Source organism: Protobothrops mucrosquamatus, unplaced genomic scaffold (genome assembly GCF_001527695.2).
Source record: "Protobothrops mucrosquamatus isolate PMUCROS unplaced genomic scaffold, P.Mucros_1.0 scaffold1702, whole genome shotgun sequence".
Taxonomy (NCBI): Eukaryota; Metazoa; Chordata; class Lepidosauria; order Squamata; family Viperidae; genus Protobothrops; species Protobothrops mucrosquamatus.
In genome coordinates this window covers 1-17,120 of record NW_015387854.1, presented here as the reverse complement: position 1 = coordinate 17,120, position 17,120 = coordinate 1, and the positions used below count along the sequence as shown (strand labels likewise).

The following is a 17,120-nucleotide window of genomic DNA, read 5'->3' as shown; positions in this document are numbered from 1 at the left end:
GGTACAATGGTTTTGAGATAACATTGTTATCCCAGAACTCTGGGATATGATCTGTCAGGCCCTGGTGATTTATATTTGTCAAGGTCAGATAGGTGTTTTCTTACCATTTTCTTGCTTATTTTAATTTTTGTTTCTAATTTGTCTTTTCCAGTGGTTTTTGCTTGTCAGAAGATTGCAGAAGGTGATTATATGACCCCAGACACTGCAACCATCATAAGCATGAGTCAGCATCTGAATTCTGATCACATTATTATAGGGATGCTGCAATGGTCATAAGTGTGAAAATGGTCATAAGTCACTTTTTTCAGTGCCGTTGTAGCTTGAAATGATCTCTAAGTTGAGGACTACCTGTAGTACTGATTTGCTCTTACGCTAATTTGTCCAAGAATTCTGACTTCTGTAGTTGAAGAATATCTAATAGTAGATATGTTAACAGCCTGATTTAGGCAGATCCATGATGCCCACTGTTCAAATGATTTTTGAGAGATTTGAAGCATTTAGGCTTAAGATTAGATAAATATTAACCATCATATAATATTGAAGGATACTAATCTATGCATTTTTCCGGCACTGCTGTTATGATTTTCTGGCTGCTCCAAATGGAAGAAACAAGGAAAGTGAGTAGTAATATTCTGGCATCTTGTCCCCTCCTTCTGTGAGGTAGGACAATCTGAAGGAGTGACAGTACCAAAAAGCAGTGGTATTAGTGGTAAAAAAGTTATGAAATGATCTATCCAGTGAAGCCAGACATAGAATGAAGATATTATTATGGCTGTTCATATTTTGGGGGAAAAAAATCACAAGTTCTTAAGACCTTATACAAGAGAGACCAACATTTTCTTCCATCTTATTTCTTCTGGCTTTCACAGGAGCCTGAAAAAGAAACATTCAACTTTTAAAAAAGTAAATTCCTTATAGCCAACGTGACTTGTAAAGCATCTAGGCTTTTTTCCAAGGTCCTACACAGGTCTGAAAATTAGAGGATTCTGCTTTAATGATTAGCAGAGAGGTGCTTTCACACAAGGTCTGAGGCACTTTATGTGAATTGTTTATTAGCAACCACAACTGTAGCAATTATCTAGAACCACCCTTATTACCATGGTACCTGCTTGAAAAACTTAGTAGACCTATCAGTCAGGAACTTAGACATAATCTTTATTCTTTTAAACAGGAACAAAAAACACTAATAGGCTCTAGGCAGATACAATGAAGTGCAGAATAACACTGCCTCTAGACCAAAATGCATAATAATACTTTCCATCTATCTTCAGTCACAAGACATAGCAGAAAAAGAGATGTCTGCAGGCATTAGCAAGAATGATGAGTGTTTGCATGATGATGAATATGGCAAGGTTTCTGGAGAAAAGTGGAAGCAAAAGGCTTGGAGCCTGCAGTATGGTATTAGGAATAAAATCTGAAAGAAGATCTGGTCCCCTCTTAGAGCTTCTTGGTTTTCTGCACAGTGTGCATGGCTCAGAAATCAGATTGCTGTTAACATTTACATGACTACACTCAGTGGTGGGATTCATATATGTGAACAACCGGTTCTCTATGTGGATGCCACTTCCAGAAGTCCATTCTGGGCCTGGGCAACAAAAAATTACCGTAGCTACTAGTTCTGCCAAAGTGGTGCGAACCAGCTGAATCCCACCACTGACTACACTTCTTAAATCACAGTTAGGATAAAGCCAAAGAAGAGAAGCAACTTAGTAGATTTATCAGCTACTTTGGGAAGGTATGTTGCACAGAACTGAGATGGCCTATAACCTGTAATTCAGGTGGTATTTTTTTTCCAGGGACATGCAAAAAAAATTCTATTTACAGGATTGATGCATAACTGATGGATGAATGATCAGAAGTTATCTTTTTTTAACAGTGGTACTGTCACATACATATATTTGCACATGACATGCACCCATGTTATTTAATTCAAAATCAATTTTTATCAGGTCTTGTATCATTAGATAACTTTCCCCCAAATGAACAGTATGTCTCTTGACTTGGAAAGGAACAATTCCACTTTTAAATCTTGCTTCTTGACAGAAGGCTGTGGAAAGAATTTCAAGCCTAAGTGGATGCATATGTAAGCACACCATATGTTTTTCAGGGCCAAGATAGCAATTGACTTTGAAGAAAAAAAACAGTTTCAGATTACAGATCTGATCAGTAGGTAACAGCCGTCCTGGTCCTGACTAATGTGAGTGTTTTTCCTGGCTGAAGCTGCTTGTGCTGTGTTGCAGCTACAGCAACCTCTGATTTGGTGTGCCCTTATTAACCCTGGGACTCCTGAACTCTCAGTTACAGCTAAGTCACTGAAGAATTTGGAATGAGTTTAACTTCATCCAGGCTACAGGAGTTATGCATTTTATTTAGCTGAGGAAGACAAATCCATCTGTGCATCTTTTAATAAAGCCTTCTAAAGGATTATCACCCTTTTGTCAGCAGTAGATCATCTGTGGTCCTTTCGTAAGTTTTGATTTGGAATATACCTCATCTCTATAAGCCTTATGGTTCTTGAACATGCCTGCTTCATACACCTATTAATGTATGCATTCCCATTTTGCAAAATGAAGTTTTAACCACACACATATTTTTTCAGACCATCTACTTGGTGAAGCTATTCTACAGTCCCATCCAATGTGTGTTTACTTAGAAGACCCCTGTATTCAATACGTTTAGTGTGCATAAGACAGTCCCCATAACAGGCTAGGTTACCTCAGTGGCATTCTGGAAAAATTAAGAAGCAGGATTCATCTGCCACTATGTCAGAAAACAGATTAACTCATTGATCCAGCAGCCAATAACTTAATCAATTTAGGTCTGCTCAGAATAAATGAGTGGAAGCCATCTTGGCTGGTATCCCAGTTGCCTGACTACATGGCAGCTGTCCTTTTTGGAGTAATTTTTACAGAAAAAAATTAAAACCTGTAGTGCCTCAATTTTCCCTTTGGCATACACACACAAACACACAGTGTAAACTTTTCCCCTCTTCTTTGCCAGTGAGGGGTGTCTAAAACAGTTTTCTTTATATGACATCCCTTTAGATTTCTTCCTGTAGCTTTCTTTCACAAAGGCAAGGAAATGTTCCAAATGTTCAGATGAACTATGAAGGCCAGGTCAGATTGATTGACTGATTATAAACCATCAAGTTGGGGTTGACTTTCAGCAACCATGTAAATAGATTTTCTCAAGGACCACCTGTCTCCACCTTGGTCCTTCGCTTCTTTGAATGTTGCACTCATTGCTGCCATAACTGACTCCCTCCACCTTCCTCAGTTATAATCAAGTTCCCCTAAAATTGACCTTGCAGAAGGAAGTAACTAGCTTACTGGGTTTGAATGAGTTGCTTTTTTAAAATATGTCTTCTGAACAGGTCGTAGCTTTTTTTAAAAAAAAAAGTCCATTCATATTAATAGACCTGTCAAGCACCAGAGGGTTGTAGGGTGCTATGGGTGGGTTCCAAGAGCTGCTCCCTTAGTTACAAAAGAGTTCAAGGATGTTATTTTCTAGCTGACAAATTCTGTACCCCAAGGATCTTCCAGCCTTGCTTTATTGAATCCTTTAAAATGGAATGTCATTATAAGATACAATGAAATTTTGCTTTTTCAAAAGAAATAGAGCAGAAAAAGATCTAATAAATTAAGTTAGCCTGACCACATATACATGCATATACATGCAGAGTGATTTTCCCAGTTGTTCTTTCTATTGGAAATACAGATGTGTAAGCCGCATGTTCTGTTTTGGCTATCTAGAGTAGGGTAGTCTGCTAATATACAGGTATAGGAGGATTAGCACTGTAATGATACAATTTGACTGCTAAGCCAGTAAGTTTCTTCACTTGAAATGGGGTGAGAGCTTTACAAGTAGTCCTTGACTTATAACAGTTCATTTAGTGACCATTCAAAGTTACAACTGCACTGAAAAAAGTGAGTTATGGTGATTTTTCACACTTAAGACCATTGCACCATCTCTGTAGTCACATGATCAAAATCCAGACACTTGGCAACCAGTTTATATTTGTGATGGTCACAGTGTCCTGGAGTCACGTGAATAGCTTTTGCTGCCTTCTGACAAGCAAAGTCAATGGGGAAGCCAGATTCAGTTAACAACTGTGGCTGGAAAGGTCATAAAATGGGGCAAAACTCACTTAACAAATGTCTCACTTAACAACATAATTTTTAGGCTCAGTTGTGGTCGTAAATCAAGGATTACCTGTATTTTGATATTTTTGCTGCAGGGAACAAATATTTGGAGGAAAACTTGTGATTAGGCAATGTTGTACTGTTCTGTTCCCAGACACGAGGCATGGAGACGAAGCGGAGTAACAAAAACAGTCTTCCTTTATTTGCAATTCACCAACAGAACAGAGAACAAAAATGGCGCAGGTCCTTTTATAGTCCCCTGGCAGGGACAGCGTCAGCCAATCATTCCACAGCATTCTCCCACCTTGCGCATGCGCACAAGGCTGGAGACAGCCTGTCTGGTCCAGGGCAACCACGTGGTTTGCCCGGGCCCTTCTGCAGCTTCATGACTCAGCAGGCCCAGGACACAACAGTACTGTGGACTTTGTTTTGAGAAAGAAATCCTAGATTCTCACTGCTACCTTGGGGAAGAACCTATACAAAGTCATACTTGCCTTGAAGAATCTTACAAGATCATGTTCTTAAGGGAACACAGAGGTACATTTTCAATGCAATACTTCTACTTTTTATTTCCATACATAATTGAAGATGCTGGTTGTGACTTCATTTAAAGACATGACATTTATCAGTCTAGCCTGTAATTGTACCAGATGTCCTGTGAAAAGTCTCCTTTGAAAGGTCATTTGAAACTCAAGACAAGGCCCTTTTTTTTTTTGGTGTAGCATGTTAATTGTGGAACCGCCTGTTTAAAAATGACATTATTATATTTTAAACAGGCAGTGGACTCCATTTCCATTTCATGAAGCTTTTTATCATTAAAAAAGTTGCATATTACATGGCTGGCTCAGGAATTTTGGCCGTTGAAATCCATAAGTCAAACAGTGGCCATCATTCTCCACCTCCAACACGGATAGATGATGCAACATATATTCCAAATGCAAGGTCTTTTCTGGAGAAATCTTGTACAAATATAGTAATTGTCCTAAGTTCCACTTGGTCCATCCATCCAACCTATTGTTCAGTATTGGAAATGATAAAAGGATCAATGCATTTAATTTTAAAAATTGTATCTTTGCTTAAAATCTGTATTTTGCTAATTGCATTTTATTAAGGAATGATACACTGGTGTTGAAAAGATGTTATGATATATTGTTGTCATTTGCCTTGCCAAATTATTATTTTGTGTTTTGCATTTCGTCACGCCCAGCTCCTAGGTTGTTCCAAAAGAAGTGGCTTACCTACTCAGTAATTAAAAGTTATCAAATGGATTTAAAGGACTGAGACTTTAAAGGGAGAGGCTCTTGATGTGAAGGTCAAAGATGACAGAGATGAGAGTAGAATCTGACTGTCTTAAATGCTTCAATGTATATTTCTCTCCAGATTTATTGCTACCACACGTTCTTCAGTTGCTCTTCAGCCTATTTATTCATATAGTTTTACTTTGCTTGCATGTTGAAAAGATTGATTACTCAGTAAAGCTGTATTTTAAAAAAATAATTCTGAGTTCATTGTCAGCGTTCAAGACTCTCTTCAATTAAGCTGCCTGACACAATTTTGTTAATTGAAGAAAGATGTGAAGAAAACAATCCAATACATGCTCTTGGGTCCCTGGTCAGATATATTTCTTTTCTTCCAATATAAACAATGAGAAATAAATATTGAAAACCAAAGGAAGGTGAAAGGCTAAATCATCTGGCAAGGCCGTAAAACTGACCGGTTACAACATACTCCCAAGAGTTATGGGGGTTGCCCCACAGGCCTTTCTCACCGTGCAGATGGGCTCGCACAACATCCTTAATTAACCCATTTTATGAGTTTGCACTATATGTTGAATCATAAACAAAGCAATTGTGCAGAATTTGCAGAAAATGCTAAATCAAAAGAAACCCCAAATGAAGGTTAATCCAACCAAACTAGGTAGGTTTTGGGAGTGCAGACATTGATCTGCATGATTTATCCTTACTCTGGGAAAGGTTTCAGGCTGTAGCATTTTATTATCTAAATCATATATAACCAAGGGGGAAAGAATTATAGAGGGAGGCTGAGAAAGGGGATCTTTACTTAATCTCCAGAGGTTCAGAACTCTGTTTACAAACACATGGGACTACATACTTATAGCAAATTCCTATTTACAAGGATGTCTTGATAGAAGTTGGCTGTAGTTGAGAATAGAGGAGGAGTCCTTTCTACAGAATACAGAATAACAGAATTGGAAGGGACTTTGTAGGTCATCTAGTCAACCCCCTGCTCAAGCAGGAGACCCTATATCACTTCTGATAAGTGGCTGTCCAGTCTTTTCTTGAAGCTCCCACAACTTCTGAAGGCAATCTGTTCCACTGGTTGATTGTTCCCACTGTCAGAAAATTTCTCCTTATTTCTAGGTTGAATCTCTCCTTGATCAGTTTCCATCCATCATTCCTTGTTTCTTTGTCATTTCTATGTTTGCTATTTCTGTCTCTCTGGTCATGTCTATCATCCCTATGGGACACATGCGACTGCAATGGTACCTTGTCAGTACAGGTAGTCCTCAACTTATGACCACAGCTGGGCCCAAAATTTGTGTTGCTAAGTGAGACAGTGGTTAACTGAGTTTTGCCCCTCTTTTTACCCATTTTTGCCACAGTTGTTAACTGAATCATTAGTAAATTGTTTGTGAAGTGAATCTGTCTTCCCCATTGACTTTGCTTGTCAGAAGGTCACGAAGGGTGATCACATGACCCTGGGACACTGCAACTGTGTTGCAATGATGTACAAGTGGTTTGCACATGAACACACGTACATCCATAATGCTGTCCCTATGTGAATGACTACAGAATCATTATGTAAATGACCAACATGAACTTAATGTTCATTTTGTTGTACAATAATGAGACTAGAAACCATCAAGTTTGAAAAGAGAAGAGAAACAGATTCAAGACTGGCTGTATTGCATTCAGCGAATTAACTATAAACACTCCCCTTGAAGGCATGTAGGCCAGTGATGGCGAACCTATGGCATGCATGCAAGAGGCACACGTGCCGTTGCCCCAGCCTTGCCTCCCCCCGCGACCCCCTTCTCACCAGCAGCCCCCCTGGGGAAGAGTCACCCCCAAGTGTGTCCCACACAGAGCAGTGCAGCCAAGGACATGGCAGACAGCGTAGATAAGACTCTGCCCTCACGCCCCATCGTGCACAGTTGATGCTGTGGGGCGCGGGCAGAGGCCGTGGCTACCATGGTGCTGCTGGGCTGCCTGGGCGATCTGCAGCGGACCCTGGAGGTGGTGAGTGGCCCTGCGGGCAGGTGAGGTAGGGGCGGGGTAGGGGGTGGAGTGGGGGCAGGGCCAGTTTTTGGGCACTCGGTCTCTAAAAGGTTTGCCATCACTGATCTAGGCTCTTGCTTCCTCTGTTTCTATCATATGGTTTTCTACCAGTCCTTGGAAATCATAATTCAGCTAGGAGAAAAAGAATGGCAAAATATCTTCTAGTAAATCAGTTCAGTTTAACAACCCAAATGTGATATCATAATTCATGCTAGATGTTCATCTGGCAGCACTCTGTCGATAGAAATAGCGCAGAGACAAAAAAAATGCTTTGGGGAAACCAGGATGATTGAATTATTAGTGCTGGTCAAAGCCATTGCTTAGAAAAGAAATCAATTGAAAGGCACTATGGGGAACATGAGGAAGAATCAACTTCTCATTTGTTATTGAATGCTAAAGTGGATAAATTCCATTTTCATAGCTTGTATCTGTGGAAAACAAACTAGAAACAAGGAATTGTAACATTTATCCTCTACATTGTGCAATGCTGAATCTATTCTACTTAATTTTCAGACCGATTTCAGGAAAACAAAAGGGTAACATATTTTAGATATACTCTTCTGCTTGTAATATTGATATCAGTATTTAGATTCTAGCTATCAAAATGGTTGACAGCCACTGGAAAATTGACCTATTCTCCCTTCTCTTTCCAAAAAAAGTGTGGAACATGAAAAATAAAAGGTACCTAAGATGAATTTAAATCAATATTTCTCAACCTTGGCAACTTGAACCAATGGAATTCAACTTGCAGAATTCCCCAACCAGCATGCTGACTAGGGAATTATGGGAGTTGAAGTCCATAGGTCTTAAAGTTGCCAGGGTGAGAAACACGGATGTAGACAATTCCAGGCTTGTTGCCTAAGAATCTGTTGGACAAAATGAAATATTGTCTTCTGAAATGGTAATGGTTAAAGAACAGGGGGGGAAAGTAAATTTATAACATTTGCAAGATGTATGAAGGAATCAAGCTAAGATTCCATATTGGAACAGATGCTTTTTTGTTTTAGCAGAATAATAGAATAATAAAGTTAGAAGGGACCTTGGAGGTCTTCTAGTCCAACCTCCTGCTCATGCAGGAAACCCTGTACCATTTCAAACAAGCCCTATATCAGGGTAGGCAACCTTGGCTCTTTTATGACTTGTGGACCTCAACTCCCAGAATTCCTGAGTCAGCATGGCTGGTTCAGGAATTTTGGGTGTTGAAGTACACAAGTCATAAAAGAGCCAAGGTTGCCCACCCCTGCCCTATATCATTTTTTCATAAAATACACCTGAGTATTTTAAATTAACAGTGAGACATTTCAGATTACTGATGACTCCAAAATATTTTGAGTGGTTTCATTCAATAAGGAATGGGAAATTATTTACAAGGATATTCATATGGAAAGCAAGGCTTGCAGGAATGAAACAGTGGGATGTGCTCAAGGTGTGTGTATATTTGTCTAGGTTTAGCCCTACTTGATGCCATGCTCACAGGTTTTCACTATAAATAACTTATATACCTATGTATATTGGCCCATTAACTGGCACATATACTGAAGAATATAAAAAAATAGCTATTTTATCCTTCCTGAGTTTCTGTCTGCCTTGAATCTTGGCTTCATTGGCACAATATCCATTTCTAATTTTAGGACAGTAAGAGAAAAACAACTAATCTCAGTGACTTCTACTAAAGATAGATATTATTTCCATGTTGGAGAAACGATTCCTCTTAAAACTGGTTGCTGAGAAATGGAAGAACGGTGCAGCTTGACAGCTTCCCACAGGCAGAGACATCTGGCTGGCAACTGGGTATATCAGGTACAGAGTCATTTTCATGCAGAAACTTCACACAATAACCTTGTTCAACTGATCTATATGTGGTCAATATTTCTTTCAAATAAAAACAGATGACTACTGCAATGTCATGATTTAGAATCTTACATAATTTGTTTTCAACCTCCTTGACCCCCTATATCAGGGGTGTCAAACTCACAACATCACACGACGTGTCGCAATGTATTGCGACTTTTTTTCCATTGCCGGCAATGGGGTGGGCGTGGTTTCAGCATGACGCATTTGGCCCGCGGGCCAGAGGTTTGACACCCCTGCCCTATATTAACAGAATAACAGAGTTGGAAGGGACTTTGGAGGTCTTCTAGTCCAACCCTCTGCTCAAGCAGGAGACAATTTCAGACAAGTGGCTATCCAGTCTCTTCTTAAAAGCCTCTAGTGATGGAATACCCACAACTTCTGAAGGCAATCTGTTCCACTGGGTAATTGTCCTCACTGTTAGGAAATTTCTACTTAGTCTAAGTTGCTTCTCTCCTTGATTAGCTTCCATTCATTGTTTCTTGTCTTGTAGGGAATGAAAAGAATTAAAAGCACTCCTGATCACATTCCCTACCCAGAGGAAAATTTAGATCAGTTCTGATATTGCAATAGGAAATCAATTGTTTGGGAGGAAAAAAGATAGGCAGATGATCATTTCTACTCCTTTTCTCTGGGATGGTTATTAAGACGTGATGGCTAAATTACATATCAGGACTCATGTAATGTAAATGGCTGGCCATACTCTTTTTGAAAGCCTCCAGTGATGGAGCACCCACAACTTCTGAAAGCAAGCCATTCCACTGGCTGATGGTTCTTACTGCCAGGAAATTTATCCTTTTATAGGTTGCTTCTCTCCTTGGTTAGTTTCCATCCATTATTTCTTGTCTTGCTTTTTGGAGCTTTGGAAAAAATTAATATGCTTGTTAAAATTTAATATGAGACATTTCCAATCTGTTTTGACCACATAGGGATTTTTTTAGTAGATTCTATGGGCACTAAAAACAAAGTAGTTTCTTTGTCCTCTCTTAACTTTCCTTATAGTTTATTCCTTGTTCACCTTTTTTCTTCTGGGCAAATGGCCATCCAAGAAAACTATTGAACTACAACCACTCAGCCTCCATGCCCATAAACATAATGGAGGGGGGGGGCCACATGGCAGAGGCATTCCTGGAAATAAAGACAATGCATGAAGTCCTTACATTATTTACAACATTGCTTTTCAAGAGTAGGTCCTTCCAGTGATTTATACCTTTGCAGGATCAGGGATATAATTCATATGGGGAGCCTACATACAATCTACAACTTCCTTTCTTTAGAAGGTTAAATGGAAAGCTGGGTTTGAGCAAGGCCAATGGGATTTTTCCTTGCATTGCATTGAATTATAATTGCAGCAGGCTTTTAACAACAGTTTCCCATCATTTCCATGAAGAGGGAATGCTAAATCAGTTGCTTTCAATGAGAAGGCTGTGCAGCCCTCTGGATTGGTTCCCCAAAAATGTTCTGGAACATACTGTATGGGAAAGCAAGCATAACAAATCATTTTAAAGAGATATCAAGAGCTCTGTAGCACCTGTTTGGGATCAAAACTGCTGCAAAGCTCTAATCAGTTTTGGCATCAATAAAGCCAAGTTCCAAATAAAGGGAATCCTTGACTTATGACAATTTGTTTAATGACTGTTCAGAGTTACGAAAGTGCTGAAAAAAGTGACTTCTGACTGATCCTCACTCTTATGACTATTGCAGTGTCCCTGGGGTCATGTGATCAAAATTCGGGTGCTTGGCAACTGACATATTTACAACAATTGCAGCATCCTGGGATCATATAATCACCATTTATCACTTTCCCAGGGGCTTCCGACAAGTAAAGTCAATGGGGAAGCAGGATTCACTTAATGACTATGTGATTCACTTAATAACTGTGGCAAAAATGTTATAAAATCAGTGACAAACCACTTAACAACTGCACTATTTACTGACAGATGTTTTGGGCCTAAACTGTAATCATAAATCGAAGACTATCTGTGGATAGGTAATATTGTGGCTTATCTGCCTAATTAAATGACATTGAGAATGATTGAAAAGAAGCTACACAATACAACTCCAGAGAACAGATTTTTTTAAAAAATATATTTATATTTTACTTATTCCTTATATATTTCTAGCAGAAAGGCAGTTTTGTCATTAGAGACAAATTCTGTTTCACACACTAGGCAATATTTGAGAGGTCAGGAATTATAACTCAGCTTTCCAACCTTCCAGGGCACCTTCAAGTCAAACAATCGCACCACCAAAAGGGCAACATTTTTTGGCCCAACTATTCGATTCTTTTTGGTTGTTGCTCTTTAGGCTGTTAAAGGATGGAAGTACACATTTTGGGAAATTATTTAACACATGGAGAGTAACAAACGGTTTATCAATTGCAAGTAGAATGAAAAGTACAGGAAACCATCATTTAGATTTTTTTTTGCTGACCATCCCTAGTTTGTGGCATATATTCAAAAGACAAGCATGGCATGAAAAATGTTTTACATTCTTCACTGAGGCTAATTCTCCACTGATAATCCCTGCATGGAACTACAGTAGTTCCCTACATGGAACTATTACAACCATTTGTTTAATGACCGTTCAAAATTACAGTGGGGCTGAAAAAAGTGACTTATGATGGTTTTCACACTTACGATCATCGCAGCATCCTCGTGGTCACGTGATCAAAATTCGGTTGCTTGACAACTGGTGTGTATTTATGAGAGTTGCAATGTCTCTCGGTCATGTGACCACCATTTGTAACCTTCCCAGCTGGCTTCAACAAGTGAAGTCAATGGGGGAAGTCAGATTCATTTAACAATTATATGATGTACTTAACGACTGAAGTGATTCATTTAACATCTGTGGCAAAAAAGGTCATAAAATAGGACACAACTCACTTAACAACTGTCTTGCTTAGCAATGAAAATTTTGGATTCCATTGTGATCCTAAATCAAAGACTACCTGTATCTTACTTCTATTATCCACCTATTTTGTTTCCTCTAACAATTGTATGTGTGCCTGCTTTTAAATTTTCAGCTAGTCTGGTTTGTATGTTCTGATGAATATATTTTATTACTATCATTGATAGACTGATTGATTGACTGATTTTTACTATTTAAAATATGGGTTAAGTTTCCTGATTACTCCTTTTCCCTTTTTAGGACCAGTCTATAAACTAAATAAAATGAAGGCTTTCAATACTGATTATTCTTGTCCAATGTAAAATTGACATCTGATATGATTACAGGGAAGTTCTAGCACAGCCAGTGATTCATATGATCCAGTTTAGCTCTCTATTTGTGTCACTTACCAATGACTGCTTTTCTCTTACAAAATCTCAAGCATGTAGGATGGAAAAAGTGAGAGATGTTCCTTTCTCCCTTGCCAGACAAATATTAATCAGAGGCAAGCAACTTTTTAATTAGCAATTACAAGATAATAGCAAATGACTTGAGGACATTAAAATGTGGGAATGCTACTGTCATTTTGTAATCATAGATTGTCTATTACTAATCTCAATACTAGTTGATATCTTATAATTCTCTAGTTTGCTGCAGAAAACCAAATAGGTGCCATACAACAAATAGCTGGCTTACCACCAAGCTAGATTGGTCTTTTGAATTCCTCATGAACATTTCCACAGCATCATGGGATGGTTTCAAGGTTTCTTTATGGAAAAAAAAATCTACCCAGCAATCAATAAAGATGGGGAATTAGCATTGCAGCATAAGATTGTTTAAGGGGTTTTGCATGGAAAATCTTATCTTGTCATCAATAAAGACAGAGGGAAAACAATTGTTTTTCCCCAGATTGTTGCCAGATTCTCAGTTAAGAAAAGGGAAAAAAGCTAAGAAAAGGGAAAAATAGAAATGAAGATTTCCTGCACTTGTAATACATCTTGAAATTAAAGAAGGATCAAATTAGTTTTGATGGGTCTTTATGGCTATAGAATCTGTCCCTATAGAACCCCTTTTTGATACTTCTATTGAGCTCCTGGAAGCCAAACTTGGGGGGAATGGGACAACTCGCTTTGGTCAAATCGCCATGGCTATCTCGCCATGACCATCTTGCTGCAGCCAATTCACCACGGCCATCTCACTGGACCCATCTCGCTGTGGCCAACTTATACAGGACAACTCACAGTGAACAATTCCACATGGGATAATGCAATGTGAAAAATGTTATCTGCCACTGTTTCTTTGACATTGGCAAAAATGGAAATAATGTAGAAGAAACAGTGGCAGATAACATTTATCGCTTTGAGTTATTCTGCATGGATTATCCTGTGGAGAATGGTCCCACAGCGAGCTGGCCATGGGGAGTTGGCCATGACAAGATGGCTGTGGTGAGTTGACTGTGACGAGTTGTCCTAGACTTCTGAGTGGAATGGGGTTTCACAAATGCAGAAAAAAATAGTGAGGAGCATTTTGTTAATGCACTAATATGGTTTCTTTCCTTCAATGAAGCACAGTCAATTGGAAGAGCCGTATCTGAGTCACCTTTTATGGGCTTAGTAATCTGGCATTGTTACAAAGTCACAAAGTTTGTTAGTTAAAAGTAAAAGCCTCTTGAATTGTAATTCCAAATGCTCTCATTTGCTTTTCTGGAATCAGCAAAGAGAAACTATCTAATTAGGCAAGGGCCATTTATTTAGGAAGGCAAAGCATGAACACGTTTCACTGTCAAACTAAATGTATAAAGTGCCTCTGTTAATTTCCACCACAGCTGCATCTGACACATGAGGGAACTACGTCACTCATATTTACCATATCAAGTGTCCAACTGCTGTGCTGAAATACAAGCTGGGCCTTTTAAAAAAAGATCACTGTCAGAGTAAGGCTCTATGTGAGAAATGCTTCCCATACTTTCTAGCTTCATGCAGCCCACCCTTCTATTTAAATCTCCACAATCCTTCCCTGCTTGTTATTTGCTACAAGAAACAATCTGAACTGAGTTTTAACATAAGCAAACGTTGGAAAACCATAGTCAAAGCCATGCCACCAGAAGAACACCAGCATACCACGCCTTCCAAGAGGGCCATCAAAAAAATCCGAATGACTAGCTTGGTTATCAGCTTGGCAAAAGGTTGGCAGCAGTGGGCAAGTGAACACAACACCAAGCAAGCCCAGGAACCTAGTGGATGGGTACCTAATGAAGAGAAATCACCAAATGATCCAAGAGAGTGGACACCTCCGAAACATTTGCCAACTTTCAAGAAAGATGAGTCAAAAACTGAGATACAATTTCCCTCAGAACAACAAGCGTCAAATGAAGATGGAAAACAAAGTCCAAATGAGTCAACAGAAGCTCTTGAGAAATTTAATATTAGAAGTAAAGAAGTTACCAAAAGCGTAGTACGGTCACTCTCTGAAAGAAGTAGTGACATTGGTCTTCTCAGCAACAAATATGAACAAGATGAATTTGCTGAGACAGGAAAGATCATCAATGACCCTAAAAATATTGATCAAATCCTTAGTAATAAAATGTCTCCTACAAGAAGGAGAAAGTGCTCTAATTTGGTATCAGAGATGACAAAGGGATGGAAACGTTTGGAAGAAGAAGAACTACAGGACTATCGGAGCAACAGTTTAGATACAGAAGACAGCGGCTATGGTGAAGACACAGAGGATGGACTAGACACAGATAATAATATCCAAGAAATACGGAGTGTTGTGAAGATAAAACATCCCATGGCCTCACAGTAAGTAATTACTGTATTCTCCAAAATTGCCTTGTTAATAAGAAAATGCTTTTGTGTAAACACGTTAGTGCTTTCTGAAGTCAGCACAAACAGAAGTAGTCTTTGACTTATGACTACAATTTCCATTGCTGAGACAGTTGTTAAGTGATTTTTGCCCCATTTTATTATCTTTCTTGCCATATTTGTTATGTGAATCACTTAGTTGCTAAGTTAGTAACACAGTTGTAAAGTGAACCTGGCTTCCCTATTAACTTTGCTTGTCAGAAAGTCACAAAAGGTAATCACTTGACTCCAGGACACTCCAACTGTCATAAATAGCAGCCAGTTGCTAATTTTGATCACCAGACCATGGAGATGCTGCAACAGTGATAACTGTGAAAAACAATCATGTTATTTTTTTCAATGCCATTGTAAATTCAGTCACTAAATAAATGGTTCTAAGATGAGGACTTCCTGTGTCAGTATGTGATTTATTCTATTCAGTGCCAGGTCAGTCATATTTTGGAACACTAATGGAGGGAGGAAATGATTGGAGGGGGTCTAAATGATGAGCTGACATGTATAAATAGACCACAGAAGGGATGAAGTTTCTCCATAGCAGAAGCATTCATTTATCTCCAAGTAGCCATTTTCATCTGAAGCCAAAATGAAAATGTAGGAGCAGAAAGCGAAAATGGAAAGGATACAGGAAGAGGTCAAACTTTAAATATGAAAAATGCTTTATATCTTCCAAAAAAATTGCAAGAATCTAAAAGTTGCTTGCATTAATATTTAATTAGATCCATTTTTTAAAAAGAACTAAGGCAGTTATATTTGGAATAGGAAAGTTTCTGCAAAGATACCATTTAACCCCTGTTTTAGAACCCTTTGAGAGCTGTATGCAACGAAGCTTCATTTTAATGTATGTCGATTAGTGTACATTTAAAGTGACAATAAAGTTATTATTCTAGAACAGGGGTGTCAAATTGCCAGCCCGTGGGCTGGACACGTCACGCAGAAGCCGCGCCCACCCCATTGGCGGCAATGGCAAAACAGTCCCAATAGGTTGCGTAACATCATGTGACGTCGCGAGTTTGACATGTCTGTTCTAGAATGATGGCAGAGGAAACCATTAGGCACTTCCACCTGTTTTTATTTGCTAGCCCAATTTTCCCAATGGAAAATTGGTTTTGGACACATCTGCAGGGCAGAAGGTTGAGGGCTAGGACAGCCGTATGCTGTCCACGAACATATGGGCCAAGCATTCCTTCAATTGTTTAGTCCAATCAACTGTTGTTATATTCAGTAGTCCTTGACCTATATCCATTTGTTTAGTGACCATTTGAAGTTACAACACCACTGAAAAAAAGTGACTTGCAACTAGTCCTCACATTTATGACCGCTGTAACATCCAGTCATGTGATCAAAATTTGAGTGGTTGGAAACCAGCATGTATTTATAAGGGTTGCAGCATCCCAGGGTCATTTGAATGCAATTTCTGCCCTTCACAGTGAACTTCCGACAAGCAAAGTCAATGGGAGAAGTTGGATTTGCTTAATGACTGCATGATTCACTCAACAACTGTAGTGATTTGCTTAACGGTTAATGGTTAAAAAAAGGTTGCAAAATTGGGCACAACTCACTTAACTTCAGCCTTGCTTAGCAACAGAAGTTCTGGTTCCAATTGTGGTCATAGGTTGAGGGCTACATGCATCAAAAAAGAGACATTTCATTTCATCAATAGCTACTTGTCTACTTATTCATTCTTACAATATTCCTTATCTTTTGTCTTTGACCACAAGAGTATCCTAATTCATTTTTCTTGCACAGCTTACTAGCCTGGTGTATGTGTGTATAATTGCATCCTATAGGGTCATTCATATGTGTTAAAAATTGTACAAAACTATCAGAGCAACCAATGGTTTTCATACATTAGTATGCAGTTTTGGTCACCACGACCAAAACATATAAGGAATGGTTGCTGGAATTGGGTATGTCTAGTTTAACGAAGAGAAGGACGAGGGGGGACATGATAGCAGTGTTCCAATATCTCAGGGGCTGCCACAAAGAAGAGGGAGTCAAGCTATTCTCCAAGGCGCCTGAAGGCAGGACAAGAAGCAACAGATGGAAACTGATCAAGGAGAGAAGCAACTTAGAAC

The 17,120-nt window shown here is 39.0% G+C and overlaps 1 pseudogene; it reads left to right on the top strand.

The window, feature by feature from the left end:
* Positions 1-14,134: 14,134 nt before the first annotated feature.
* LOC107293691 lies at positions 14,135-14,977 on the top strand (annotated as a pseudogene).
* Positions 14,978-17,120: the final 2,143 nt, after the last annotated feature.